The sequence below is a fragment of the Passer domesticus genome, chromosome 1 (assembly GCF_036417665.1).
Source record: "Passer domesticus isolate bPasDom1 chromosome 1, bPasDom1.hap1, whole genome shotgun sequence".
Lineage (NCBI taxonomy): Eukaryota > Metazoa > Chordata > Aves > Passeriformes > Passeridae > Passer > Passer domesticus.
In genome coordinates this window covers 36,453,188-36,480,323 of record NC_087474.1, presented here as the reverse complement: position 1 = coordinate 36,480,323, position 27,136 = coordinate 36,453,188, and the positions used below count along the sequence as shown (strand labels likewise).

Below are 27,136 nucleotides of genomic sequence, written 5' to 3'. Positions count from 1 at the left end.
CTACACAGGAATAAAAGGTGAGGGACATTGCTGTAGGGGAACTCTAAGGGAACACATGGTCTCAATTCACTACCCGTGACAATCTACAGCCATAATAATCCCCCTGCAGTCAACATCCTTACAGACACCATATAAATACTAATTTTTTTCAGCTGCTTGTTTGCCAAATCCTAGGGTATTTGTGCCAGCAACATCTACTCAGAAAAATACTGCCACCTGTGATGTGATTCAATGCAAATCCCATCTTTGCACAGATTTTCCCATTTAAGGTGGATAATTATACTGTTGCACTGAGTAAGACCCTTGATATTCTGTAGCACGTTTTTTATTTGGGTTCTCCCATTCTCCCCAGCATAGCTACAATCTTCACCCCTCAAAACAATAGGATAATCCCCTTTCTCTGTTTAGTTATGCTTGTAGCTCAGGAGATTACAACATGCCAGAGTAGCTGCACTTGGATCAGGCTATAAGAAGCACAAGTATATGCAAGACCTGTAAGAAGACACAGATCCTTTATGCTGGAATTCATTTCCACAATCAATTTCAATGAACCCCCTATAGCTACTCAGCTAGCAAGCAAGCTTCAAATTAGGCTTCCGTCTTGCATGTGGATTCATATGATGATACCCTGCCATAAGGGATGGCTAGAATCAACTTGGACTTCTACTTGATAGTGTCTGAGAGTCCGTCCTGAAAGATAGTATCATTTCATCCAGGAAAGTCTCCAACACCTTGATTTAAATTAAAAATCATAAGGTTAAACAAATTCCTTGTTGCACAAAGTGATGGTAGATATTAATTTCTGGTTTAGTCTATGACATAGCTTATCACATATATAATAATTGCTGTTTGTCAGTATATTACTGTATGTCAGAGTGACACAGGCACATTTAGTTCAGGTTCAGTGAGGAACAGGTTTTTAGGTCTCACAAAACCTTTGCTGGCACAGACCCAGGCTAAGGAAAAAAACAGCAACTTACTCATCTTTCGTGGCTTCAGGGCGGCTGTAGGTCAGTGTGACCCCAGAAAATTGTGGTCATTGGAAAGTTAGACCAGGTTTAGTAAGAACAGTGCACCTAAAAACCTGAGAAAAAGCATCACTGAGCAGCATGAGATGAGAATCAAGAATACATTCCTTCTTCCTCTTTTCTTACCTTTTAGTATCTCCTGAACATTCATTAATTAATCCAAGGCATTAATCTCCTCTGAACTGCAGCAACCTTCACTTTTCTTTCTACTATTGAAATCCCTTAAAGATGCTCTGTTCTGTTCCAAATTAGTTCTAAAATTCTTATGTAGAATTAATCTAGTAATTTCAGCATTTTCCCCTCTTTCATTTGTCCCAATTATGTTAATGACTATGAACATTCCAGAAAAAAAAGGTACATCTGAAGTGCTTCAGGCAGGCTGGCACAGTAGTCCCTGGAGGTGATTTTAGGTGCTATGGATTGGGTTCACATTTTCCTGCCATGGTGCAGCACTAAGAAACACAAAGTCCCAGCTGGCACAGACAATTGTGTTAGAAAACTGAAATTACCCTGTACTTTCCCAGGTAATGCCCTGGCTGCATCTGACAGTGACTCTTATATTCAGGCTTCCTTTACATGCATTTCTTTCACAAACAGGGACATTAGAACTATATTCTATCTTGAGTACAAACAAGGAAGTCGCAGCCATTTATATGTCCTTGCTTTGTTTTTCACCCAATCTTATTCCATACTCAGTTCTAGGTAACCATTCAACGGTGCCAGACTTCCTGCACTGACCATATTTACATTGCATCATCAGGCTTCACTGAGCATGCAATCAGAAATGCAGAACACTGCCTTCTACATTTAACTGGACTTCTTGAGAAAGTTATTTTAAAAGCATTTAATCAGAAAGTTGGAAGATAAAGTGGTTATTTATAATGCCTTGCAAAATGCTTAGTAAACTGCTCAGAATCAAATCTCTGAAGGCACTGTCAAACAGGTTTACTTATTATTTAATAAGTCACTGTGAAGATTATAGTGATTGCTACTATTCATGCCTGGAAGATGGAATTGATGGACAAAGCAGTAACATGCAGTAAACTGTCATATACCATCTTCAAGAGAATGGCAGAAGCCAGGAGAATGGGAGCAGCAGCAGCATCTCAGAAGAAATACTATCATGGAAGAAAATATGCTAAACAGCACTGAGCCAGTAATAAAAATGTGCAGTGACCAAACACAAGGCCGAAATCATTATTCAGAAATTCCCACTCAAAATGCAAGATAAACCTCTCACTCACGCACTTGATATTCCAGAATGAGCAACTGTTCAGGAGCACTCTTGATTTTGAGTATAAGGCAACTGAGAAGTAGACCACAGATGGAATTGATGAGCTGTAGCTAAGATGCATACCACTGAAAACTCTACAAATTCTTTGCAGAAATAAGTGGATCTGTGCCTGTTTGCAACAGCTGAAGGCCTTTCTCTGCCATTTCATATATCTTGAACATTAAGATCAAAAGAGATTTCATCATATGTTAAGGAAAAAGCATTGACAAATAATTTACCAATTTAAGTTCATATTTAAAGGGAAATAAAAGTCTGAAATCAACCTTTCATTTGGCAACAGGTTAGCCCGAGAAAAGCAGGAGCAAGTCATTCAGTAGGAATTATAACAATCACCACAATGGCTCCAATGGAACTAAAAATTTGAACCAAACATAAATTAGTTCACTTACTAGCAACAATTAAACTGTGACATTTGTGTCTGATGCAAATAAGCCACTCCAAGGTATACAGTCTACTTTGTGTTAACCTGAACATTTATGTCTCTCTGTTACAGTCACTTTCTATACAGTTGGGGGGAGCATTGCTTTGCATTTGGGCACTTTTTTAACTTCAGTTCAGGAAAACAGTAATTATTTTATGTTTTCCTCATAAGTATGAAAACTGAATCTCATTCCCCAGAGTTTACTGAAGTCAGTGAATGTTAAAGTAAATAAAGGTAGATTCATTGCTTTTAATGGAACAACATAAAAGTTGGCTGTTTCCTTCAGGTTTAGGTACCTTGAACATTCATAGACCAAAACCCAATGACTTGTGTGCTGTTTCGTTTGGGTAACCGTTTACCTCAATCCTAAATGTAAAAGTTAAGAAATTCCTTCTTCTTTTTTTGCTCATTTGTAAAAATGTATTCACTTACTCCTGGGGTACTGCAGAGTATTTTACCAAAAAAGTGCTGTAGTATCACACAATGAACTTCAGATTCAGTACTGCCTGCATTTCCATTCACTCTTCACATTAAGAAAAATAACTGGTGCATTTTTCAGAGCAGCTTGCTAAAATGGTACTAGAGGGCAGGCAGTATTTTTGAACCAAGGAGAAGAAAGCAAATTCTAAAGCCAAACATCTTCCCCTTAGGATGTTCTAAGTAATGTCCCACTAGGCCTTGGCCAATTACAGTTTCAGATATTATTGCTTAGGAATTATAACTTCATACCACAAAATGTCTGTTCTATTACTCATGCAATAATGTATTGCATTTCTAAAAACAATTCTGGATCAATGGTCAATAAAGACCATCAAAAGTACGCAAAGGTGTATAATCAAGCTTTTATCTTGCCTTAGCAACTTCTAGGCAATTAATATTTCATGACATATATTAAGAGGGTTGGTTTTTTTCTGAGTTTATGCCTAATGTAGAATTCTCTAAAGTGAAATATTTGCCAGTGGCAATCTCTTTCATACAATATTAGCATATCCAATTCTTCCCTTGTGGGATGTTTCAGCATATAATATTAATTCACAATTAGGTAATGTACTCATTTTAGCAATCTCCTGTGTTCTCATTAATTAAAAACCTGGTAAAATCACTTGTAGTCTATTCAATTTTATTTTGTTTGCTTTGCTTTGACTTTTTTCTTTTTATTTTTCCCCCTATCTTGTTTCCAGAGTGATGCTGTTTTTTAGTAGAAAACTGCTACCAATGCCTGCCCCATACTCAGCATAGTATTCAGCAGTTACTCACACATATGGATCCAACAGCTTCAGGCAGGATGGTATTTTTTTTTTAATTTGGTGTGGTTTACTTATCTATATTAAATAAATATAACTCTAATGTAACAATAATTTTGTTTTGCTGTAGGATTTATTCTATTGCCATTTTTTTTCACAATCCAAGGTTTGAAACCATTTCAATTTCCTTTCTTCTCTGAACGAGTCATGAAATTCCTAAAAAATTGCATTCTTGCTGAAATTCCCAGGTGAGTTGTTCAAATTATGACCTGCTCACTCCCCATTATACAGGTAACTCTGAGCTGTTACTTAAATTTTCACACAAATTTTGCTTGAGGAAATTAAATAATCAAGTATGAGACATGAAATACTGGAGAATCATCCTTCAATAGGTTTCATTACATATTCATTTCTCATGAAAAAAAAAGAAAGGAGTTATTGAAATGAATGTTACAAACATAGAGCAGTAGAAGAAAAAATATATAAAAGCTGCGTCAGCTCTCAGAGGTTACAAACTCCTATTTCATAGTTACTGTGGACTAGGACAGAGATTCTGGTACTAAACTTTAAAGTTTAAACAGAATTTTATTTTAGAAAGGTCAGAACATTTTGGAACATTTTACTAAAAGGTGGGTTTTTTCTTTTTCTGTAAGTTAATGCTAATAGGTCTACTGATTTCTATATTTAACAGCTTGCCTGTAGGATTTCTTTTGCAATATGTCTTCTTGTCACAAGTCTTTATGACCAAACTTTATATCAGTGGTTAAAGGATGGAACAAACTATTTTAAAGATTAAGTGAAATAGAATAAAATACAGTTTTTAAAGGAAAGTAATTATCAGAGCAATATCTAACTTACACTCTACCAAGCCAGAAGGCAAATCCCTTCAAAGAAAAGGTTATTTGTTAAATTTTTTTTTCTTGTTTTGACAGCCTTTTTTTTTCTTTCAGGATGTTTTTAAAACCAGATTCTGATGAACTAATATCAAACAGGCTGCTCCCATTTATTCCAAAAGGAATTTTGGAGTTTACATATTTGTAACATATAGGTGACAGGTTACCTTGTGTTTCAGAAAAAAAAATGCAGTTAGAGCAGAACTTACAATGGGAGACAAGAAAAAAATACACTGGCAACATTTATTTGTCAACTGAAAGAAAACAAGGTGAGAGACCAGATAAGAGGCAGATGGAGAATGAAAGAAGACAAAGGAACATGGCAGTAGGTGTTGTAAAAATAGCTGAGCCTGAAAACCCTAATACCCAGAGACTGTATGTTTCTGATAAAGCAGATGAGGCTCTAGTAGAGAAGAAAAAAAATAATACGTGACTGAAGAGAAAACAGAAATATGCAGACTGAGGGTCTTACCAAAAATCAAGTTAATCTTAAAAAATTGCAAGCCAGAATATTTCAGGAAAATTAATGAGAAACACAGGCATTCAACCAGGGAAGCAGTAATAGAAGTATGTACTTTGGAGGAACTGGACATTTCACTAGCCATGAATTTGCAGTGTAATATGATAGAGGGGGAACATAAAATTCAAGTAATGAACTCTGGCAGCTAATCACAAAGTAGAGAGAAAACAGTTCCTTATCTACAATCTACATGGCTCTGCTACAGCTGTCTCTGGATTATTTCATTAATTAAGGGTTACTTATGGCCAAAATATATATATATACAATCTGAATGGGGGAATGGGGAAATGGGGAAAAGAAAAATAAAACTAAAATACTCCACATTACTTGGGTTAATTTGGGCTGGTTTATGGGACTGAGTGTGATGGACTTAGCAGAAAAGATTAAATAGGTACAGAAAGTTTTGGGGGAACTGAAGTAAACAGATACAAACTGGTGCAAACACTAGCAGCAAAAAAATGTCCTCATAAAATGATAGCAGCAGAATCCAGATATCTAAATGTTAAGAAAATTACCTGAATGCTGTACAGACAGCAACACAACTCTGCTTGTGGCCCTCAATCTGGTTCTTATTTCATCTCCACTAAAAACACTAAATTCTCCATAATCTCTCTTGGCAAGCAGTTCTTCCCCACCGCCAGTAATTTGGAGATATCAAGAAAACCCCAACATACTTTTCCAAGGAAAGGAGTAGGTTTAGGGTGGAGGAGGGCCATAGAAACAAATAAATACAAAGAGCTCAGTATTTTTACCCACGAACACTCAGTCAGGAAGGTATTTGCTGAACCTCCTCAAGCTGTGTCCCACAGGAGGTGGCCCCACTTGTCTCTTCAAGAACCGCAGACACATCTCTTGGAGTTTGAATGAGGCTGCAGAGAACCAGCTCACCATCAGCAGTTGTACTGTGCCATCTGCATGCCTCAGCCTCTGGCCCAAAGTCCCTGGCTCCCGTTTGGACTGAAATGCAGCCCTGAAATGCACCATGACCACACTGGACTGTGATGAACTGAAAGCACTTCAGCTTTATTTTCCTGGGATTCAGCTTTGCACAAGGAGCTGCTGCAGGTTGTCTTCTCCTGACTCTGACTCCCTGGGCTGAATGCAGCTCCCCCTTAGCTGATAGTACACTGTGGGGAAGAGGAACTGAGATATTTTGGGCACAGTCATGGCTGCTGCCATGGCAGTGTGGGCATCATCATCTCTACATGCAATAGTCCACTGAACTGGCTTCCTGCAGACTGTCCAAGGGGTGGAAGTAGGTCATTTGTGAGTCACTTGCCATACAGGCTTGACTTATCTACACAGTCTCAAACAAGTGGTTTGTACTTAGCCCTACAAGTAAAGACAATGGTTTCTACATATCCCTTAAAATGATGTTTGAATCTGAGGGCCAGAACTGCTAAGCATCCTCAGCAACTCTGTTGGGGATTGTAAACAGTGCTTTTCCATTATTAAAAAAAAAAAAAAAAAAGAAAAAAAAAAGAGGGAAAGGAAGATTACTCTGTATCCATGGCTACATGACTACACACCATATCATCAATACCATGTCTCTGAGCAGCTGAGAGTGTCTGACATATTTTGGAATTTTAATGAAACCCATCAGGGAATATCTGATAGGTAAAACATCTGGAAATCAAAAATCCAGGGAGCCATATAAAACTCAAGTGAGGACTGCTTCAATTCCCATTTTTGTCACACCTTTATGTATTTTTAAGCACATTTCTACCTTTAAAGTTATCTCTGCCAAACCTGCTGTCAGAGCAGTTTGGTTATTACCCATTCCCAGCTGATGCTATCAAGCTGACCTGTGGTGAGGCAGGGCTGTCAGAGTAAGCGGATTCCAATGTACAGCAGTTGAAATAATAAATGATAGCGGCTATACCCCAGAGAAAAATATGATTATTCCATCACTCTAGTGCCCATTAAGCTCAGCAATTTCTAGCTATTTGAAAAACTGAGACATCATTTCTGCAACATGTAACTGTTTTCTTAAATGCAATAAAATCCACCATTTTAACACTGATTGCTTCTCAGGACCTAACTGGACTGTTATCTAGATAAACTTTTCAGGAGGTTACTTACCTGTATCAGACTTTTAATTCATAAAGTGAAGTTATATTGTTTTCGAAATGACAAGCACTCAGTGACTCTGTGTATGCCAGTGACCACAGCACCAGGATTTATGGCAGGAGACTTTCCAAAGCCTGGGAAGTGCTTGGGCTCCTAAATCTCTCACTTTCAGAAATCTTGTAAGGGCTGTGAGAAGTTCCTGCACTGTCCAGTCTTTGAACTAGCACAGAAGTACAGCAAAACTGTGCTTTTAGCACTTCTACTCTTCTGCAACTGAAGAGTGCAGTTAACTGAATTATCTGAACCTTAGATAGCTTTGCATTTCATTTGAAGATACTTTTGAAAAGCTTTTTTTTTTTATTTCTCCTGGACTAGTTCTTCCTGCATGAACTCATAAAACATGGAAAAATGTAAAAGTGAATTTCACGTCTATCTGTACCAGAATGTGCCACAAAGTCAGGACAGAACTTAATAGGGAACTGCTGGGAGGCTTCCCACAGATTGTACTGGGCTTTACATTAGACCCTGAAAAATCCAAACCCCTCTTTTTCGACTCAGCCAACTTCCACTTCTAGTTTTGTGTCAGATGAGTCATGAAAAAGAGAACTCAGCCCTACTGAAGTAAGGGCACCCAGGAAGGTCAATCATGGTAGAGATCTTAACATGTAAATAATCTTGGGGAGAAAATTTAAAAAAACGCTTTCATCTTTGACCCAGAGGCACTTAATGAACCCGGATGGAAAGTAATGTTCCACATTGGAGAAATGTGTGCTCAGGAACTATCCGAATGCTCATTTATGAGCCAGGACTATGAATTAACTGGAAATCTGGCTCAATGTAATGAAAAAAAAAAAAAGCCACAGCAGGAAGCAAAATGTAAACCAGTCCTACTGAGAAACTGATGACAGAAAGGCTACACAATAGAGCAGAATGAAAGCACAGAGTGCAGATGCAAAATAAACTTACATCTTTTCAAAACCAAATAAATGGAGGACAGAAATTATTCAATCAATACTGGTACGTCACAAGGAAAGGGTGTATATGAAAAACACTTGCTAGTATTTGTGGGAGGGCAAATTTGCAGGTAGTGTCTCCCTGGAAGTGTTAGTTTTTATGTGAAAACAAGGGATGTTAAACCAAACTTTAAAAATTTTAGATTTTAATAAAGATTTGGAGATAAGGAACTATTTGATAGTTGAGACTTCACTATCTGAAATATATTCACAAGGGAAGGGGCAGATAGCAGAAAGATTGAAAAATATTTTGATCTCTTTCTTTCTTATGTTACTGGCTTCAGTGAAGTTTTGCCTAGTTTATTCACTGCTTATGAGAAAGGAGAAGGAAGATTTTAAATTAAGTTTTAATGTGTTTTTTTTCACTTAAAAAGGTGAAATGTGTCTATTACTCAAGATTAATTGCATTCTGACCTGTTAATACTCACAGGATTATGGGATTCTTTGTTTATGTTCTTCTGTACTTGACTGCAACCATCAGCTCTGAAGTGCCACTGGGTTTAGAAACAAAAGTTTAAAGGAAAATATTTTTGTACCTTGCTGATGCTGTTTTCCACCAATTTTTCTATATTGAACACTATAATGTGATACTTCTCCATTTTCTTGAGTTGAACTGGTAGCCCAGAAAAAGAGAGAAAGGTAAAATCAGCAACCGGAAGATACCATCTTTTCTCTGTTATTTGCTGTTTATTTTCCAGCTGAGCCCTCAAGAATGGCCAAACAGGTTCACACAGCTGTTCTTAGTCCAGATCTTCAAGTAATTTCAGGATATTAAGCAACCCACCAGTAATTGTGGAAGGCTTCCACTTTTACCCTTTCTGTGTCAAGATCACATTTGAATTTTTAATCTCATGGAATATTAGTACACAGCTGCCAATGTAAATCTCCCCCATTTGCTACCCAGGAGATACTGGTACCCTAGAAATACTGAAACTTTGAGAAAACCATGGTGTAAGAGAATCCTAAGATACCTTATATAGAGCTAGTCCCAAATTTTTTTGCTCCTATTTTAGATTTACCATCTTCCTTTCCTTTGGTAGAAGTGTCCATCTCCCCACTTACATTTCTTCAAATAGCTGCATATAATTTCACAGCTGAAATATTTTATGTCTGAGTTTTACTGCAAAAGGCAAAAATCCTGAAGCCCGCATTTTATAAAAACCCAAGATAAACAGCTTCAAGGTATAGCAAATTTAATCCTTCCTAAATCCTGATTTAAGAAAAAACTTACACTGAGACATAAGGACAAGTAACAGTGAAGTCTGGATGATGAAATCTGCAATGACTCATTCCTGTAGTAAAATAGTCTCTTACAAGTGCTACACATTTTTTTAAGGCAATAATTTGTATCACTAGAAAGTTAAGGAAAGCCACATTTATGTGGGATGGAGAGAATCTGGATCTAAAATGAAAGATGTGACTCATAACAAATGACAGTCATGTATTAGATTGCATTTTTTTTCTTCCTTCTTCAGTTAGCGAGAAATTATTATGATGTTATTACTCTATTTTTCTGAAAAAATACCTCCTCATGTCCAATATTCTTCTCCAGTTTACAAGTTAGAATATTGAGAAGTGTATAAAATCTATCTTAGAATTTACAAAAAAATATATAGTTGATTCGAAGAGCACTAGAAGTAACAGAGTGAAACTGTAGCACATCTTTCCAATAACTAGAAACTCACACTTACACACAGAAACCACAACAAATAATCCTGTTTCTGTTCTCTTCCTGAGCAATCTCTTTGGCCCCAGCACAAGGAGACCATACGTTCTAAACTTCCAGGGAGAGCAATTGTATCCCACCTCTTTGTCCACGGCATATATTTTTGCAGAGGAGTTGTACTAGAGGAAAAGGGGACAACTCAGCTCAAGACCTGAAATCTCTTGGCATGGATGTGGTCACATTCACATGCAGTAATCCCAGGATTTGAATAATCTGAGCATGTCACCTTCCAGAACATTAGCCATGCAAAGACATGAGATTTATTGATAAATTTGATCAAATGTATGACAATAAGTAAAATGGATACCCTGAAAGACTTTGAACAGGAAAATAAAACAAATTCAGTTATGGTTTGCAAAAGAAATACCCAGATTTAGACATAGTTCTAAAAAGACTTGATCTCTTTCTCCACTGCTTCAAAAACCTGTTTGGGCCAAGGGCAGAGCTCTTTGGAAACTCAGAAAGTCATTCCTCCACCTGGGGACCCTTTCTTCATGATCTAAGTTGTATTTCTCTGCTTCCACTTTTAAATAGGACCCTCTGATTGTGATATTGCACAGTTTTAAGTAGTTCCTCACCTTGTCCTCCAAAATCTGCAGTTGATATTGACATCTCTTGCCCTTGTTCTTGCTTTTCCTGCTGCCTCACAGTCTTTAGTATCATTTGGAAGAAGATGAGCCCTCCTACGATATTATCAGGTTTTCATCCCCCCAAGACAAAGGTTGAGCTGCTCTGTTATTGTTCCTAGCTATTAATAGAAATATGTATCAAGGACATCCCCATGTCCTTCATGCCAGGAACATGGAGACAGCCCCTGTGTAAGATAAATGGTTTGAGAAATAAAACCAGTCTTCAAATTTTGGGAACTATTGTCAAAAGCTAACACTCCAGAGCATCTCATTTTATTTTCCATCTTTAATAATTGACTTGACTTTGGATTTGAGGAGAATATCTGCTCTTTAGAATGTGGCATTTGTGTTTAGACACCAGATCCATTAACTGCATTGACAGAGTAGGCAGCAGGAACAAAGACCAGAGAGAGTAATCCTCCACTAATGGAAGATGTCATATCTCCACAAAATCAATTTGCTGAGGTGACAGCCCATCTGTTGCTTTTGGTGAAAGTCACAACACCATGGGTAATAGTTTCTCAGAGCTGAATTACCTTCTCTTACATATGAAAATTAGTCACATCATAATTGAAGGCATTTTAAAGCTAGTGTTTGACTGCATAGTGGCAGTTCTTGGCCATGTGAAACATTTTTTTCTAGATGTGAGTTCTGGGACATAAGCTGCAAGAAGCAATGTATGTCACTGACCTTACTATCAAAAGACGTATTTGGGACTGATTCTGTTTTCTGAAACAAATCTAGAGTGATGTCTTCTAACAAGTTAATTGCAGCTTCCTAAAACGAATTAAAAAACACTTTTCATTCAATTTCAAAATCTAACTTCAATGTTATTGAAGTATTATCAAAACTTTCTATGCTGTAATGGTAGAAATCCCAAAACACATCACACAAAGGGACAGTGAGAACTACATTTTCTAGACTCTGTAAACTTACTTTTAGCATGCAGAAACTTCAATAAATTAAGTGGTTCATGTATGTTAAAGCTGGCGTAATGTGTATGTTGAAGATTTCGTAGAAGAGTGCCACAAGAGAATCAATTAATGGGAGTCTATTGAAAGGTGTAAATTAAGACAGCTAATCTTAGTTACTTTAAATAGTTTCTTAACAGGCAAGTTACTATGTAGATTCCATTTCCCACTAGTAGGAATTAAGTGATATCAGAACATCTAACTGAATCAAATTATTTAAGAATTTAAGGTTTATAAAAAGGCCAGAGTATAACTTATACATCAACTTAGTCTCAGACCTGAATGTTTTTAAAGTAATTCAGAAATTCATAATCAGTGTGTTTGTTGATTCTTCGTTTTGTTAATTTCGTGAAGCTTTTTTTTTTCCTTTGATATTTCAGTTTCTGTATTCCTATGCACAGAAGTGGGAAGAGCTGCTATTTGGTCAGGTGGGACACGCAGCTGCATGGCCACTCTTCCACAGCACACAGCAGGGCAGCTGAAGGAGGATACAGTCTCCTGAAACTTTTAATATCACTGCCTCCCAAAAACATATTCAAAACATATTTGAAATAAGCCCAGCAGATGCAGAAGTCACTGCTGATGCACTGCTGATGCACGTTAGCATGAGAAAAAAGCCCCCTTACTGTACATCACAATGGACACTCCAGAGAATTATGGTCATCACTGTTTGTCATGCCAAGAGAAGGGATTTGGGTTGATAAGAGTTACTTCTGTCTTTGACACTTGTAGACTGGCTTCCCAAGATTTATGGCTCAGATTTTATTTGCCTACAGTCTCTGACCTCTTAATTTAGAGCTGTCTTAGGTGGATACATCTCATTCCAAGACAGTTCTTGATGGCAGGAGTGTGATGCTGTCCCTCTGTTTTGCATAAGGGATTACTTTCCTAATTTGGGGTTTGGAAAGAGGATAGCAGCTAGTAAATTGTTTTGGTTGAAGACATCCTTGGATAAATCCTGGAAAGCCCTATGGACTGAGAAATCTTTGGTCTTTCCACAGACTCTTCAGGAGATGGAGAGAAGCCAAAGAATTCTTTTTTGCTTCCCAGTACTACTATATATTGGGTCAAGAGAGAGTTGGTGCTTGCAAATAGTCAGCAGCACACACCCAGAGAAGAGTTTAAGAACAAGATATGAGGAAAGTCTCTGTTCCATTAACATTTTCTCCAGGTGTCAATGATTTACCAGTCAGTTTCTCTTTCAGCGCATTCCCTCTGGGGGCACAATTGCTCCACTCAACACCTAAATGCTCATGAAACACCTCAACTTCCCAAGTATGTCTGGAAAGAAGACAGTGGGAAATTTTATAGTGAGAAATTTCTTTCCCCTCCCAAGATATTCTTTCATCCAAAAATCCAATGTTTTTTCTAACATAAAGCCTTAAGTTTAGTTTTCTCTCTCCCTAGAAATTAGAAAAATATTTATAAACGTATTTAGAAATTATAAAAATATTTCCCAGGAGTAGGAAATGTGGGATTGTTTTCTTCATCAAAACAAGGTTTTGGTGTTTTAATTTGATGCTATTGTTACTGTTTTATTAAGCTGACTATTAACCACTGCAACTATTTTTAATGTTAAAAGTCTACATAAAGTATTTTGATAGATAAACAACAAATTTCTTAAAAGTCACTTATTTTTTTAAAATAACTTCCTGGCTTAAAATAAAACAATATTATACATTTAGTCAGTGGAAAATTTTAACAAGGTAAGAAAAAAAAATCTGCAGCATCATATAGGCTCCTTTGCATAATGGCTCTTTCACCAGTTTTTCTTTGAATCCATTCCTATCTATCCTAAAGGCATATCTTATTCCTGTCATATAGCTGAATTCTAAAAAAAACCTGTTTCAGGTTTTTAAAGCTAAAAGTGGGTGATCTAGTCATGCAGGCAGCCAGATGTTTAGGCTGTCTAAAAACAAGCCTGATCTAAGCAAGATTTTAGGCTGTTTCTTTAGTTAATGGAAAATTAATATCAGCTGTACAAGGTGTTGGTTCAAGCACAGTGCTGGTTCAAAAACAATGTCTAAAATATATGAGATTAATTATCTTGAAGGCTTGCCTACAGGTTGACTAAAGAACATGCCAGGTAAATAGGTCAGACTAGATGAACAACTCTGAGATATCTAAAGATCTAAAGTTATAAGAGACTAATGCCTTCTCTCCTTCTCAGTGAAATTAGTGAAAACAAAGAGAATTTCTTAACAGATTTTCAGTTAAGTTTTTTTTTTTAATTTCTAAACAATTTTAGGGATTTTTTTCTGCCTTATATTTTTGACAAAATTTCTCACTATCAAAAGAAAGCTTTTGTTTTCCTAAATCATTTGACTTTATTGTTTGAACTTGGCATCACCCAGCAAACATGGTTGAACTGTCGCACTGTCATCACAGGACTCTATGAGAAAAAAAAAAAGAGGAGAATATTGTTGCCCTCACTTCATGGAAGAAGACATGAAGGCATATATAGATGAAATGGCACTCCACGTCTTCCAAACCTTTGAAAAATTATTGATAGAATACCAGATTTTTGGTAAACTGTTATTAGAAACAGAAACTAAAATTAAATAGTAGCTCAAAAGATATCTCCCCATGTAGTTATATAAAGACTCTTAACTGTGAAGTTCATGAATTCTTTTTTAAGTCCTGATTATTTTCTGATTATGAGTGATCTCTTAAATATGCACGCTTGTTAAACATATTTATGTAGCAGATTATGTCAAAACAAGTAACATAATTCTTAATCAATGCAAAACTGGTTTTCTCCTTCCTTGTCTATCCACCAACATAACGGGAGAAAAACAACCTCTGTTGGATAAATCAAGCATCTAAAAAGCAAAGCCAAGTCAAAAGTAGGAGTGCTACTTTATGTTCATCTTCCATGTCTAAGCTGTCAACCTTTCTCTTTGAAAGGGAGCACAAGAACTGTCATTTAATAGTCAAGGGATATTAGCAATGAAAGAACTATCATTTAAATAAAAATAAGAGTTGTGAAACTGATGTTGCAGCTGTATGATCTCCAGTTAAATTTTGTTTTGTATGTCAGGCAATGATATTTCATTCAGCAACTCCAAACCGGATACGAATGATAAAATTCAACACACCTTGTGTTTAGACCTCTGGCAAGAAACAGAGACCGTGTGTATGTGGCAGGCTGCCTCAATGACTGACACAAAGCAAATGCTAGATTTAGAATGCCTTCATTTGCTGGCTGACCCAGCAGAACAGCACCTCAGTGGGCTGACAGTCTTTTTTATATCTCTGCTCTCTCGATTATAACGTCACATCCCATTTAGCACTCCAAATACGCAGTAATTTACGGACACCACCCAAGCCTAGGCAGTCAGCTGAAAGGATACAACTGTCTGGTTGTTATTATTAGCCATCAATGTTCTGAAACATTGTCATCTTGTGGCAGGTTGAGGACATAACAAGGGAAATAACTGCTTCTCCAGGGTATTTCCCTGACCCTGGAAACTACCAGCATGCCTGGGGAAATTTTGAGTGCAAGGCACATGTAGAAATTGCTGCAGGGGAATTTCCCCAGTGCCATACTGTGGGCAGACTGGGACAAACTAAATCACAGCTGTCTTACATCACTGGATCAGGTCTTCAACTTGTAGCACTGTGTGTTCATTCCAGGTGTAGCAATGCTCATTAAATACAAAGCAATTTAGCCATTAGACCCATTGCTTTTTCATTTGAGGAAGTACCAACAGTTTGCATATTGTTATCTCACTACATATATACCTAGCCAATAAAAATTAGACCCAACAGAGGTTAAAAGGTGAATGATAGCAACCTAATGCTAATATCTGCTGTGCCATCCTACATTTTCTTGCTTGGTTATAGAAGAGATCCTACTGGAATAGCTCTGCTGTCTCTGATTTGCACTGTCACATGCTTTCTTCCAGAGCATCTGAAGGACATGCTAAACTCAGCGCAGTTCTTCCCAGAGATTACACTCTGTGCACTCATTACCCAATAGAACAGTGTGTCACCTAACCTTGAGTCATCACTGAGTCAGTTTTAGCTCTTCAATACTCAGTGCCATAACTTTCTACTCAAAGTTCCTGAGTCATACAGGAGGAAAGGAAAGGGGAGACACAACAAAATTTCGCTTTACACAAACACCCACTGACATGCCCAGGCTAAGGGCATATCTGTCAGTGTGCATGTAGACACATATGGCTGTGTAGAGAAGGAAATATTCAAACATGCCCAGCAATATACTGATGCAGCTATTCAGATCTTAGAGCAAATGGATTCAGAAAATTTGATTTTCCAGTGTCAGACTGTATGTCTTCACCGCCTATGAAAAACCAGGTTTCAGCAACATGTGTGTCTGCCTTCTCCCCCTGCCAGCTCTTTGCTAACACATTTGTAGTAGAAAACAGAACTTGTTCACAACTCCAAGCTCTTTCCTATGAAATCAAATTACTTACTTACACTAAAAATAATCTCACAGCATCACATCTGGATTAAGATAAATACTTGAAGATTTTTCTGCTTCCTAAAGAGTCAAGCCCAAGTTTTGATATGTATAAAGTAAATAAATTCCTTATTCTGTCTGAGAGAAAAAAACAAGAGCCACCACCACAAATGCAGGTCAAATCAAGAGCTGAGCAGTATCTGTAGGGCGAGGTCCAGTAGAGAAAGAAAGCAAATGGATATAGCTGGGTTTTTTCCATTGGAGATGCATGCAGGCATGTGTATGCATAAACCGACACACAGAAATCACAGACAACACAACAGAAAGTCAAAGGCAGCTAGTCATTGTATGACCCTGACCAGAAAGAAACCCAGGAGGGCTTTGTGAGGGGAATGCATACTGGAAAATAAAGGAGTATGGGCAGGAATTATAAGAGAAAAAGCATTCCGCTTTTTGATTTCTACTGATCTGGGGACACAAACTTCTATTAACATTAACAAATATGTTTTATTAAATCAATGTAGTATTGTCTTCTACCTAAAGATTTCACCCCAATAAGGGAAACTTAAGTTTTTGCCAAATGCTAGGCCTACAAAAGGCAGAGATGTATCACATTTAGGCTTATGTCTAAGACTACTAAACTGTCTGTGAGAAACATAAGGCCACAGTTCTGTGCTAACCAGGGACAGACTTGGACTTCCTGAGATCATTCAGCCACACAACCCTGACTTGGATTAGGAAGGTAGGCAAAGATTGCTTATGTCACTCTCAGTAGAGGAGAAAGTATCTGGCTGTGAGTAACATCAGAACTGAGAGTCAGATAATATCTGAGCTGGCATAAAATCTAGCGCATTATTGCCTGCCTTGAAAATCCCTTGAGCACACTGGAAAAGTCAGGGTTACTTTGAACCAGTTCCGTGCCATACCATATGGCTGTGACATTTTAAATCCTACATTTAAATCCTAGTTCTAAAACCATATTTTCTATTCCTTGCAGCCACAGCCTAAGGAATAAAAGAGTAGGAAAACACTGCAAAGATAGCAGCCAGCTAAGAGGCAACATTAAAGCAGAAGTATGCCTCAAATCCCACCCCTCTGTGGGGTTTATTGAATATAAATAGAGTAGCAGGAACAGAACTGAGAAGCCTCAAGCACTCCTGTATCGTGTTTATTATCTGGCATGGTGCACATTTATTTATTCCACATAAAACAGAAGCTTTAACAGGGGGAATGAGAACATCTTCAGTCTGCCCACAGTAGTTAATCCCAGGTTCAAATCACTTCAGAAAGATGAGAAAAGTTAAATCCGTCCCATCATCACTATGAAGTCTGAGCTATAATTAGTAGCTGAACAATTAAAGGAGGAATGAGATGGGGCAAGCACTTCCAGGGATGCTCCATATGAAGCCCAATTCAAAAAGCAACACTGCAGCATGCTTACCAATCAGTCACAGAGGGAAGCTAAACAATTTTGGAAGCCAGCACAGATCTCAGTCCCAGAGGGAGCTCCATTGTGACAGCATTCTGCACATGTGCCCTTGAGCTATCACCAGTGTGAGGCACTATGAAGCAAGACTACCAATCCAAATTTTGGAAGAATTGAGAGTACCAGTGAGGTGGTTTCTGAATTTCAGAAGCTTTGGGACAATAAGAACCTGTGCCTGGATGAAAGCAAAGGAATACAGACACTGCCTGCTGCAGCCTTAGAGAGCCACCAGCTCTTCCCTCCAACTGCAAAATTGCAGAGTGGATTGTTGCCTATCATGGCTACCTTGTAGCATTGAGGTTACGTGGTTGGGTATGAGGAGGTAGATACTTTATAACATCCCAGACAAATCTCTAGTGTAAACTCTGTCACGACTAATAAAGTTTCACCACATAGGAGTTATGATTCAAGGAGAATCAGGACTAAGGGAAGCAAAGGAGAATGTGTTTATTGCTTAAAGGACAGTCTAAATGTTATTTTTCCTAAGCCATTCATTAATAAATTTTTTTCACCCACGAGAGTCATACTCCTATAAATGCTATCTCATATATTTAGAGGCATAAAAGGTGACTGGCCCCTACTTAAATGAATGAAAACAATGTTCCTTTCTAATCAGATTTTAAAGGAGATCACTAATCAGCAATTTTTGAATGAGGAACTGTAGCCAGCTAATCCATATCCTGTGATGCCTTCACCTTCCCATTTACCTTCTCACTGCCATTGCTCACATGGTTATTTAGCCAATCACATGGTTATTTAGCTGAAATGTTGGGTTGGCATTTATTCAAGCAAAGTAGGCATTTTTATGCAGGTCAAGGGGAAACACCTAAACAGTACTAAAGCAAGGAGCAGATGTCTGCAGTTTATCCTCCTTAATTTAATTTCAATACAATTTACATAAGGTCCTCTTCATATTCAAGTTATCACATTAGGGAGTCTGGGTTTGTGGTGCAGATTGACAGATATTTGAGAAATTTGCCCAGCATTTGCAGAGGACAAGCTTACAGATATGAGCAGAGAAATCATTGGAGTGGAGTTCATTCACTCTTCCAGAACTGGAAAGGACACAGTGGATTGCTTTTGGGTTAGGTTCAGAGTTGATATTCTTTTCAAGTATCTCATCAGAAGCAACACATAAAACTTCTATATTAAGACAAGTTTCTTTAAGGTATTTAGCCTTTAAACTGTCTCAGCTAAGTATCTCTGAGGGTTAATATTTTGGCTTATCTTGGAGGGGAATTTTAATGTCATTTACTTTAATTAGTTTTCTGAACAGCTGTTAGCCACTACAGTCACAGAGTTAGGACACTAGCTCTACTTCCCCTTCCTTACTTTTGCAATACTCTCTCAAGGCCTTACAGCAGATAAAACCTTATTGTCTTCACTCATCTCCAATGCTGGAAGGGAGGCTGAGAGATCAGGATCATATATATAATCCTCTCATTCCTCTGGAGAATTATGCTACTAGTAGCAAAGCAAATGTTCACCTTTTTTGGAGCTGATATTACAGACTTGAAAGATGGCTGCTATCCTGGCTGCTTCAGAAATTTTTGAAGTAGACTTGGTGTCTGGAGCCTTTCAAAGGCAGCCCAAAATGACATTTCACTTTACAGGTTAGAAGTGAAGCATATAAGTATCAAGTGAGCAAGAACCAAGAGACACTACCACTAAAGCAGGCAAAATGCCATCTGTCAGTGATGCTCAGCATCTCCAGGAGGCAGCAATTTCTACTTCATGCCGAGTTCACTCCTGTGAAACTGCAAAGCATCAATATCCCTTCTGTGCATCAGCCCTGCTGTGTGCAATTTGGAGTCTGGCACCCTGCAGTGCCAGCCCATGATGGGGACAATCTCCACAGGTGACAGATGTGCACTTTTACAGTCCAAACTTCAAAAGGTGGATGTGCAAAACAGGGAAGCTTTCCAGTGCAAATCCAGTATGAGTCGAGGTGACCAAGCACACTGTCATACAAACATTGTGTGTTTCCACTGTGTGCTGCTCTCTAAGACTGCAGAACACACAAGGTGGCCCTCCTTGGTGGGCATGCATTAGGTTCAATCTGTCCATTTGTTCTTCTGTCAAATGGGTAATTTCTTAAGAGCTGGCCTTAAGTTTCTCTCTTTCCAGAGTGTTTCTTGTGTGATTATTAGTTCCAGAAGAGCCAATGTCTGATATTACTGTGAAAGAAGACACAAAATAAGTGCAGCATCACAACTGCTTTCACTCCACAAGCAATACAGGACATCAACTTTCAGACAAGGTATATTGTTTGTTCAGACCTCATAAGAATTTTTATTTGGCACTATCAGGCTCACTAGAAACACATGCTAATTTAGGTTAAAGAAAAAAAATCCACTTTCGCATTAAATCTTAGTTGCCATCTGTTCAGACCATTGTAATTCTAATGGTTTTTTCCTTCTTCATCTCTGATGGATTTTTTACTCTCAAGTACCTGTTGAGGAAAGAGCTTTTATTTTCATGAATCTGTCTTTATTCATGTGTACATGAACAAAAGAATTTGAAAATACAGAAACATTATCCATACTTAATCAGACTGTACACTTTACTTATTGTGCTGCTACCTTTAGTCATGAGTGGTCATTTTAAAAAAGCATTTTAGTAGAATATTTTAGCTTTTTAAAAACTGTGTTATAATTCATTTCATACTGACTAGTCTACAGGAATCCTGATAGAGTAGTAATCAAGAATGTCATGGCTGCAGCTAAATTGTGCACCACTAAGTGAGGATGTGTACATTTGAGACTGAATTTTATGCTTTCAGTGAAAGACTGGTGGCATCCCCAAAAGTTTACACAACTATGATAAGTGGGAGAAAGGAACTATTGTTAAACACAACATGTATATGAAGGAAAACAATACAAAGAAAGAACTTGCCCAAGATTACAAAGGAAAGCAGGGACAAAGGAAAGCTGGTAATTGAACCCAAATGTTCTAAAACACAGTTCCATTACCTTAATAGTAACTTTTTTTTTCCTTTAATTCTTTTCATTTCACTTAAATATTATGGTGGCAGCTGCCTCACAGAAATAAAAAAATGGAGGGAAGGCAGGTGTCAAGAATTTCTTGAAGAAAAAAGCAAGCAAAGCAAGAGATTTGCACTTTCTTCAGGGTGCATACTGACTTGTCTGCTGTCTTCATTGTAAGAACACACAACTTTGACCACACACATAGCTTCCCCAGTTCTTTTAAGTAGATCATTTTTATAATTGATAGTGTTACTGTGTAAAGCAATCTGCTGCTGAATTAAATATTAAACCAAACGTAAGCCTTGAGTTAGTGTGAATGTGCATATTATTCAAGGATCCTGTTTATTATAAGGGTAATTTTACCCCTTAATACCTCTTGAGTAAAAACGTTCAAAGTCAAAGTAATGACCTTACTGTAAATTATATTCCCAGAAGGAATGAGTCTTAACTGTGATATCAGAATAGTCCACCTCAATCATTTTGAAAAATGAAAAACTGGATGATCTGTACACATATTAAACAACTCCGTTTCACCTAATATTTTTCTTAGTAAATTTGCAAGCTGGCAACTTTTACACATTCCCAACATTTTCTTCATTAACAGGGCAAAGACAGAACTTCTTTCTTATTCAATACATGGTCCAGCTGAAATTCAGCATTCAAGTAGACAGCAGAGAGGGGAAAGAAATAAGCAGCCCAGGAAACCTGTAAAGCACTAACCTTAAAGTACAGCTGGTTAAAAAACCAACTTATTGTTTTGGCAGCAGACAGAAAATTGTCTGAGTGCTATCCATTGGCATTCCCAGAAAGTGCAGTATTAAAGGCTTCACTGACCTGGAAGAGAGGAAACCCAGGCTCTGGCCACAGAGTAGTGGGGCTGTGTGACCTTCTGTTCTGGACTTGGCTCCCCTGCCTTAACACCAATACCTACATGTCAGCTAGTCACTGCAAAGTTTATTGAGAGAAAACGAACTCATCCAAACTAGATGTCTCACATATGGCCACAAAAGCCCATCCTGAAATTGCTTTTCTTTCTCTCCATTAAGCAGAAAAAGACTTCTTGGCAGCTTGCTTAGCTGAGCAGGTGTAAACTCAGCGAAACAAATAATGGCCCAGCCTCTTCTTCAGGCTTTTATAGCAAGTAGTGCATTTGTTAGTCATGTGTCACTCCCACTATAGTAACATGTAGATGAAAGGAGGACGCTGAGCTCTTAGAGAAGGTTTGGAGGAGGGCCATAAAGATGATCAGAAGGCTGCAGTACCTCTCCCATGAAGACAGGCAAAGAGTTGTCAGGCAGAGAGCTGGGGTTGTCCAGCCTGGAGAAGCAAAGGCTTTGGAGAGACCCTTATAGAAACCTTCCAGTACCTAAAAGAGGCTAATAAAAATTATACAAAGATATCTTTTTCCAAAGCCTCTAATGACATGACAAGGGGCAACAGTTTTAAGTTGAAGAAGACAGATTCAGGGAGAATATATAAGGAAGATGTTCTTTACATTGGTGGTGACACATTAGACCAGGTTTCCCAGTGAAGTTGTGGATACTTCATAATTGGAAATGTTCAAGGTCACGTTGAATGGGACTTTGAACAACTCAATTTAATGGAAGTGCCCCTGGCCATAGCAGGGTGAGTAGAAACAGATGAACTTTAACAGTCCCTTCCATTCCAAACCTTCAACTTTTCTATGACTATTAAAAAAACAATGTCTTCAACACACCACAAATCCAACCAAAATTCATGGTCAAGATAGCATTCCTTTCAGGCCTGGATTTGTGATGTTTGTGATATTTCATCCCAATGTTCCTCCTCTCATGAGTTCCTTTCTTTGTGATATAAATATGTAGCATTACAGTAGCATGTGAGAAGGTTATTCATGGCATGGTTGGCTGGCACTATTTTAGTTGCTATATATTCACATCTCACTGCCTTTCTACCCTGGTTTTGTTAACACATCTCTGGTATTGATTTTAACAGTTGTGCATGTGTTCTTAAAGGCTATTTTAGTACAAGGCCCCTTAAAGCTTTTGAAGTGAATCAGTTCCTTTGAGAAGTCACTATTTACAGGCACACAGGAAGCATGACAATTTTGCCAGCTGGATCTGAAGGAAGGAAGGAATGGAAACAAGGAAACATTTTCTTAATTTAAATAAGGACTGGCCCCTGTAATTATTTCTAGATCTCAGTCATCTCCTATGAATGTGTTCTTTGTTTTTCAGGGACCCCAAAATACCTTTGGAAAGGTGTGGTACCTTTCCTCTGAGAAAGGAATACAGTCTGGATCCATGCTCTGAACTTGAACCTAGCTTGCCCAGGGCTGACAAGGCAGAAACATGAAAGTATGGTCTGAAAAACCTTGAAAACACACCACTCAAAGAAAACGTGAATCCTGTCCCTAATTTGCCCTATCTTGAAAAAAATTGGTAAAATCTTGTACAGCCTTGGAGTAATACTGAAAAAAATTCCTGTGGCCAACATATCTCTAGGACAATAAAGTATCATCAAAACAATTTGAGAATTCATTTGAAGACATGGCATATTCCAGTGGAGAAAAACAATTGTTAAAGGTCACAACAGTTTCTCTGCCATTATTGAAACAGAAGAATTTTGAGTTCAGACTGACGGTTGCCTCAGCATTTATCTTTAGTTTTGGTATTTTTTTGGTTTTGATTTTTGTATTTCTCAAATTATCTCCAATAAAATATTTTAAGCCTTCAGATCTTTAAAATGATGAGCAATGCCCCTCCTAAAGAAATCATTTAAGGTCAGTGTGAATGGAATTTTTTCAGTCAGTGAACTGAAAAAAATCAATTATTCCAACAGCCACTGCAGTGCACAACTCAAGGGCAATGTGAGACCAGGAGACAAACTGGGAAAGAAGAACTGCCTGATCCTATCCTAATACTTTTCAATATAGTGTTACCCAACTTTTTCAACAGGTTCCCTGTTAAAACTTACAGTTGAGTCTCATATCTTGCCCAAATCTTGCTAGGATTTGTGTTAACAAAAATGAACAAACAAAATAATACAAAGAAAATAAAAGCAAGGAAGTCCTGAAACTAGAAGCTAAGAGTATAGATACATTTTCATCATTGAATTGAACTAGAAGCCACCTTGAGAAATATTTTATTAGTATTTGAATACTTCTTCAGATGCATAACCTTCTCCTACCTCCTGTTTTTTTCATCTCATTTGCTATAACTAGCTTGGAAAAAATTTAGAGGATATAACACATAGCTTCAAGACCATAGATATGTGATTATAGTGATATCATGGTGACGTATAGCACTGCAGAAAACCAGAAGTATTGTTAACATGTGAGTCCTCCCAAAAGCAACTCAAACCAAATCTAGATCTCTTGTTAAAAAATATAGGTAAGGATAGCAGTTCTGTTTTCTCCTCTTTCTGCACACAAAACCAAATGAAATATAAATCCCATCAAACTGAAGATCCAGTCTTGCATAGAATAGGTCACCTAGCTCTGTGTGCATCAATATATTCTGTTATCAAAACATTCTGATATTTAGGGGGGGAAATCTATTTCTAATTTAAATTTTCACTTCTTATAATTTCCCTACTTTGATTTGACATCAAAAGTCAAATTTATTTCAGTGTAGGTGCACTAGCCTGAGAACTAGACTGGATCTGTGTCTATAAAGTGGTAGGATCACATGAAGTTTGCCATCTGGCCATGGGGCATAAATGTGGAATTAACATCATGTTTTAGCACTTGTGACTTCCTTGTTTAGATGCATTTGCAAATAGTTTGACATCCTGCAACAAGATTTTGAGGTAGTCTTTATCCCTAATCCTGCTAAAGATGAAAATAATTGAGGTGCCAAAATTAAGTGACCTAATTCTCATATGGGCACAGTACTTTCCTACTGCCAACAAGACTTGCCTGAAATAATTTTTGGATTCTGATTTAAAAAAATCTAAGGCCATTGAACAACCTTTATGAAGGAGTAAAGGAAAGGATAGTAAATTAATTTTCATTTAATTGAGGATCAATGCCTTTTGCCTTTAAGCAACACTACTTAAAAGTCAGTCTGTTGCCTGAAAGTAATGTGCTTTTTATTGTTTGGCATAACTCCAAGGCTTGTTATAACTACAAAAACTGGAAAAAATTAAAAATTGTTTCTGGTTCTTTTTGGTCTGCTTACTTCTACATTTGCATGCCCTCTGTGTATCTTCCATTTCATTGTTTTTCATGTTTCTGTGACTCTCACACTGTAACAGCAGAATGAAAATCGTGACTGTAAAGCCTTTAGAATTTCCAAAGCAACCACAGAGTAGGAGTTTTATCTGATACTACTCTTAATGGTTTTTTAAAATAAATTAATGTATTTCAAGTTGATAGGTCTTTTTAAATCATTCTGCTCTGATAATCTATATTTCTGATTATCTTATGCATAAGTACCAGCTTGAATTTTTCAAAGTGAAACCTCATTTTCTTATTTTCTGCAAAGCTTTGCAACATGCAGATTTGGATTTTCCCACTGATGTTGAGATGAGGGTTTATATGACATTTCTAAGTTCTGAGAGTGACTTGATTTTCTTCTTCAAACTCCCCAGGTAACTTGTCTTCTTTTAAGCAATCTCTTTCATGGCCCAGTTCAGCAAAAGCATTTAAGCACAGGTTTAATCCTCAGTGAAGTACATAAATATGCAAATATGACTCCACAATCTGAAGCTAACACCAAAAGGTGTGACATTCCATCTCCTTTTCACTTCAAAAGACCGGTAGTCCAGATATTTTCAGAAAGGCAACATATTTCATTTAATAGAAAAATAATGTTAATAAAAAATCTTTCCCTGATCTTTCAGATGCTGCAAAAGCCAAAACTATTTCCTTCTAACTATTATCCCATTGCATATGATAATAAAAGTAAATAGCTTCCATGGTTTTGGCAGTGAAGCTTTATTCTTTCCATTTGATAAAGAGAACTCCATATTTAAAACTGATACTCAAAGGTATTACTGCTTAATGTATTTAGATTCACCATCCTTAGTAGTCAGGGCCAGCTGAGAAGTTTCCAGTAGAGTAGTATTCTGCTGGAAAACACTGTTTCAGGGATTAAATATGCATTTGGAAGACTCCTTCTCCCCTGCCTGCCCCAGCAGGACCCAGCCCTATTCTGTGCCTGTGGGACTGTGATGAGAAGGAGCAAGTTCAAGAGGAGTAGTGGGAAGCGTCTGCCAAGTCTCATGATGGAAAGCAGAACTGAGAGATAAGATCAACAAACACTTTGGGAACCAGCTATAGTTCTAAGAGCCAGCTGGACTGAGCCACCTGCAGCACTGCTCTGGTTTCAATGAAGCAGCACTTTATGGTGTTAATTTCCTCATTCTTCTTTACTTACGATGTCAGGATCACTGAAAAGATACTGCACACTACATTTTCATCTGCAAATTGACCCTAGAGTTTTTCAATACCTGTCAAAATTATTCCCTTGTACAAGAAAAGCCAACAGACGTTGTTCACTATAGATCAAATTTAGCAATGCTTCATTCTTTAAAGCAACATTTTTATGCCTGAAGCATCATCACATCATGGAAGGTTTTGGGTTGGAATGGACCTTAAAGATCATCTCATTCCAACTTCCCTGCTGTGGGCAGGCACACCTTCCACTAGACCAGGTTGCTCAGAGCCCCATCCAGCCTGGCCTTGAACACTGCCAGAGATGAAGCACTCACAATTCCTCTGGGCAACTTGTTCCTGTGTCTCACCACCATCACAGTAAAGAAATTCTTTGTAACATCTAATCTAAACCTATTCTTTTTCACTTAAAAGCCATTCCCCCTTTTCCTATCACTGCATTTCCTGACAAAGACTCCCCCTTCAGCTTCCTTGTAGGCTCCCTTCAGGTACTGGATGGAATCTATATATACAGTAATAAGATATGTACAACTATAAGGCTCATTTGTAAATGTATTAACTCTTTCAGATCCTAGCAAACTTTCCTCTCATTTCTACTAGGACCTCTGCCTGATTTTTTCCTCAGCCTTTAGGAATGGAATACAACCACTGCTTACAGTATCCTGGATTGCTGTGTGGATGGCATTCCTGTTTTAGGATGGATGGGCAATTCAGTGTTTGTATTTCAGGATCCTTGGGCAAGTCCCTACTGCTGTTTACAGAACATTTTTGTAAAGTACATTTGTAAGTGTCATGCTGAATAATGGCTATTAGGGTTAAATGTGGTATGGCATTTGGAAACGTTGCAACTCAGAACCTTTCGCAATTAATAATTCAGGGGAAAAAAAATCATAGAATGCTTTATGGCAGTGTGCATTTACTGTACATCTATGTTTGTGCTGACTGCATTTCTGTTACATTAGCATGAAAATCATGCCACTAATGAGATACGGTTCATTTTAAGAAACACTAACAATGATATTTGAGAAAACCCAGAACGTAAATTCCACAA

At 37.7% G+C, this 27,136-nt stretch overlaps 1 long non-coding RNA gene across 3 annotated transcripts in view; it reads right to left on the bottom strand.

The window, feature by feature from the left end:
• Positions 1-4,368: 4,368 nt before the first annotated feature.
• Positions 4,369-27,136, bottom strand: part of LOC135287666 (uncharacterized) — a 139,315-nt gene continuing 116,547 nt past the window's right edge. The window contains exons 5-7 of one of the 3 annotated variants that reach the window (XR_010351231.1): positions 11,529-11,615; positions 8,912-8,977; positions 4,369-6,527 (exon numbers count right to left, since the gene is read on the bottom strand). This is a non-coding gene — a long non-coding RNA (uncharacterized LOC135287666). Of the gene's footprint in view, positions 6,528-8,911; positions 8,978-11,528; positions 11,616-19,556; positions 19,899-27,136 lie in introns of those variants that run through there. The other 2 variants (XR_010351237.1, XR_010351243.1) reach the window with 2 other exon arrangements.